This window comes from Tamandua tetradactyla, chromosome 8, assembly GCF_023851605.1.
Source record: "Tamandua tetradactyla isolate mTamTet1 chromosome 8, mTamTet1.pri, whole genome shotgun sequence".
Taxonomy (NCBI): Eukaryota; Metazoa; Chordata; class Mammalia; order Pilosa; family Myrmecophagidae; genus Tamandua; species Tamandua tetradactyla.
In genome coordinates this window covers 12,800,787-12,805,304 of record NC_135334.1, presented here as the reverse complement: position 1 = coordinate 12,805,304, position 4,518 = coordinate 12,800,787, and positions in this window count along the sequence as shown.

Genomic DNA, 4,518 nt, shown 5'->3' with positions numbered 1-4,518 from the left:
TGGATGCCTTTTATTTGTTTTTCCTGCCTGATTTTTCTAGCTAGAACTTCTAGTATGATGTTAAATAATAGTGGTAACAAAGGGCATCCTTGTCTCATTCTTGATCTTAGGGGGAGTGCCTTCAATCTCTCACCTTTGAGTACAATGCTGGCTATCAGTGTTTCACATATGCCCTTTATCATATTGAGGAAGTTTCCTTTGACTCTGACCTTTTGAAACCTTTTTATCAGAAAAGGATGCTGAATTTTGTCCAATGTTTTTTCAGCATCAATCAAGATAATCATGTGATTTTTCCCTTTTGATTTGTAAATATGCTGTATTACATTGATTTTCTTGAGTTGAACCACCCTTGCATTGCTGTTATAACCCCCACTTGGCCATTAAAATAAAATAATTATTTTAATGTATCATTGGATTCAATTTGCTAGTATCTTACTGAGAAATTTTGCATCAATATTCATCAGGGAGATTGGCCTGTAGTTTTCCTTTCTTATAGAATCTTCATCCGTTTTTGGTATTAGAGTAATATTAGCTTCATAAAATGAGTTAAGCAGTATTCCTTTATCCTCAATTTTTGAGAAAAGTTTGACCAGGATTGGTGTTATATCTTTTTTGGAATGTTTAGTTAAATTCCCCTGTGAAGCCATCTGTCCCTGGGCTTTTCTTTGTAGGATGTTAATGATGACTGATTAAATCTCTTTATTTGTGATTAGTTTGTTGAGATCTTCTATTTCTTCTCAAGTCATTGTAGGTAGTAAATGTGTTTCTAGGAATTTGTCCATTTTATCTAAGTTGTCTATTTTGTTGGAGTATAGTTGTTTCTAGTAACCTCTTATGACTTTCTTTTTAATTTTTAAGGGTCTGTGTTGGTGACCCCCTCTAATTTCTGATTTTATTTGTATCTTCTATCTTTTTTTCTTTGTCAACCTAGCCAGTGGTCCATCAAAAATTTTTTTTTTAATTTTCTCAAAGAGCCAACTTCTGGTTTTAAAGATTCTTTCTATTGTTCCTTTGTTCTCCAATTCATTTAATTATGCTTTAATCACTGTTATTTCTCTTCTTCTATTTGCTTTGGGGTTAGTTTGCTGTTCTTTCTCTAGTTTCTCCAGGTGAGCAGTTAAATCCTTGATTTTTGCTCTGTCTTCTTTTTTAATATAGGCATTTATGGCAATAAATTTCCCTCTCAGCAACGCCTTTGCCACATCCCATAAGTTCTGATATGTCATATTCTCATTTTCATTTGTCTCCAGATATTGATTTCTCTAGCAATTTCTTCTTTGACCCACTGGTTGTTTAAGAATACATTTTTTAATCTCCATATATTCGTGAAAGTTCTGGTTCTTTGGTGGTTATTGATTTCCAGCTTCATTCTATCGTGGTCAAAGAAAGTGCTTTGAATAATTTCAATGTTTTTAAATTTAAAAAGACTTGTTTTGTCCCCCAGCAAATGATCTAACCTGGAGAATGTTCCATGAGCACTAGAGAAGAATGTATATCCTGGTGTTTCAGAAGGCAATGATCTATATATGTCTGTTAGGTTTAATTCATTTATCAAATTGTTTAAGTTCTCTATTTCCTTGTTGACTCCCTATCTGGTTGTTCTATCTTTAGAGGAGAGTGGTGTATTGAAGTCTCCCACTATTATTGCTGAAATATGTATCATTCCCTTCAGTTTTGCTAATGTTTGCTTCATGTGCTTTGGAGCTCCTTGATTGGGAGCATAAATATTTATGACTGTTGTTTCTTCTTGGTGAATTGTCCCTTTTATTAATATGTAGTGTCCTTTGTCTCTTATGAGGTTTTTACAATTAAAGTCTATTTTGTCTGATATTAGTATAGCTACTCCTGCTTTCTTTTGGTTGCAACTTGCATGGAACATCTTTTGCCATCTTTTTACTTTCAATTTGTTGCTATCCTTGGGTCTAAGATGAGTCTCCTATAAGCAGGATATAGATGGATCATGTTTCAGAATCCATTCTGCCAATCTGTATCTCTTAATAGGTGAGTTTAGTCCATTAACATTCAAAGTTAGTACTGTAAAGGCATTTCTTGACTCTACCATCTTATCCTTTGTTGTTGTTTTTATCACATCTATCTATCTTTTCTCTTTTTTCCTTTAAGTTACTCTTACTAGTACTCTTCATTTCTCTGCCTTCCTCTAGACCTCCCTTTCCTGTCTTTCTTTTTTCAGCTGACAAGATCTCCCTTTAACATTTCTTGTAAAGTCAATCTCTAGTTGACAAATTCTCTCAGACTTTGACTGTCTTTGAGAATTATAATCTCTTCCTTACTTTTGAAGAACAATTTGGTTGGATACAGAATTCTTGGCTGGAAGTCTTTCTCTTTCAAGATCTTAAATATGTCATACAACAGCTTTCTCAAACTCCCTGGTGCCTGTTGAGTAGTCTGACCTCAGTCTTATGTGGTTTCCCTTTTCTGTGGTGAGTCGCTTTTCTCTTGCTGCTTTCAGAATTTTCTGCTTCTCTTCAACATCTGACAGACTGATTTGTATGTATCTTCAAGTAGGCCTATAAGGATTTATTCTGTTTGGGGTTCATTGAGATTCTTTGGTTTGCATATTTATGTCTTTTATAATGATTGGCAAGCTTTCCCCCATTATCTTCTCAACTAATCTTCCTAGCCCTTTACTCTTCTCTTCTCCTTCTGGACACCAATGATTCTTATATTTGTGTGCTTTGTGTTGTCCATCATTTCCCTGAGATCCAATTCACATTTTTCCATCTTTTTTTTTGCCATTTGTTCCTTTTGTGCATTCAAATTCAATTGTTCTGCCCTCTAGTTCACTTATTCTTTCTTCTCTCTCTTCAAATTTGCTGTTGTGTATCTCTAGTCTGTTTTTTATTTTTTCTACAGTATCTTTCATCTCTGTGATATCTGCTATTTTTCTACTTATTCTTTTAAATTCTTCTGTGTGTTCTTCTAGTGTCTTCTTGATAAGCTTTGTGCCATTAGCCAACCCACTGAATTTATTTGGAATAGTTGTATGAACATCTTTGATTAGTTGTATCAAAGTCTGTGTCTCCTCCAGTATTTTAATTTGGTCATTTGGCTGGGCTATCTCTGTCTGCATATTCATATGCTCTGTGATTTTCTTTTGACTTTGAGGCATTTAATTATCTTGATAGGGTTACTTTTGGAAGTTGATTTCCCTCAGTCATTCATGGTTTTGCATTTGCGGGATGGGCATGGGGCAGTGTGGGGCATGGTACAGGGCTAGGTGCAGTGCAGCGGGACATGGAGGCAGGGTGTGGTGGGAGGTGGATCATGGGGAATGTCTGGGGTGTGGAGGGCAGACTGCACAGGTGTGGCGTGTGGGTATCTGAGGGTGCAGGGCACGGGGAGCAGGAAGGCTGGGTGCAGGTGCATGGGTGGCTGGGGTGCGGGTGCGCCCCTATGCATGTACATAGGGCATGGGGGACAAGGCGAATGGAGCACAGGGTGTGGGGAGAGGGACACAGGGGGACGGGGTGCAGGGGGCAGTACACGATGTGTGTGTGAACGGGGCAACCAGGCATGGGCTGTGGGGTTGGGATGCTGACCACGGTGTGTTGGGGCACTTGAGGACACAGTTTGTGTGTGAATGGGATGTGGGTTGGGGCACTGCATGTGGGCTTGTGTGGAGGGCCAGAAGCGATCAATCAGTCCCAAGCAGGACAATCAATCAGGCCCAAGCAGGGAAAGTCCCCACAACATTGGGGCGGAATGTCCCCAAGAGTTAAACAATAACCAATGTTAGGAAACTGAGAGAACGGGATGTGTTTTGGCGACAGCTAATGGCATTTTTCTGCTTCTATGATACACTTGCTTGCTAGCAACTGCAAAACCACAACATAATTTTAGCCTTTATAAGCACACCTTGAAAACCTCTAGGTGCTGCTCTCTGAATCTTCCTTTTTGAAAGTTTCTGAGGCAGTCGCTGGCCGGCTAATAAAGACTCCAAATTGACTTGCAGTTTTGAATTATGTGATGTCTCTTTCAGTGCACCCCACAACACTTGGGGAGGTCAAGGGGTGTGGCTCGTCTTGTTTCCTAATCCCTGCTTCCCTGTCTGTGCTCTCTTGTGGGCTCCAGGCCTCCGTTTCTAAAGTAGGGTGGTAGGCTCTGTGCACTAGCTGGATGATTTCTATGAGCTCATTAACTGGCTTCTAGGTTCTTCAAGGAAGCTTTGGGCTGCAGAGCTGAGGGGACTAATATCCCAAGCTAGCTGTAGTGGGTGCTTTCCTGGGTACAACCTCTTATTCTTGGTGAAGTTCCGATGCAGCCCCCTCACCCAGTTCTCTGCTTCTCAATTCCTCAGCTTTTTCATCTAGGACCTCCCTTTGCAATGTAGAAGATCCTCTCAGCTCATTTGACCCTTAGAAATGCAGTCCCGGTCATCTTTCTGTCACTTCTCTAGCTGTTCCTTGGATTAGGGGTGAACTCAGCCTATCCTATTCCACTATCTTCCCAGAAGCCTTCTGTCATGCTTTAAAGCCGAAAATTAGACATTATTATTAT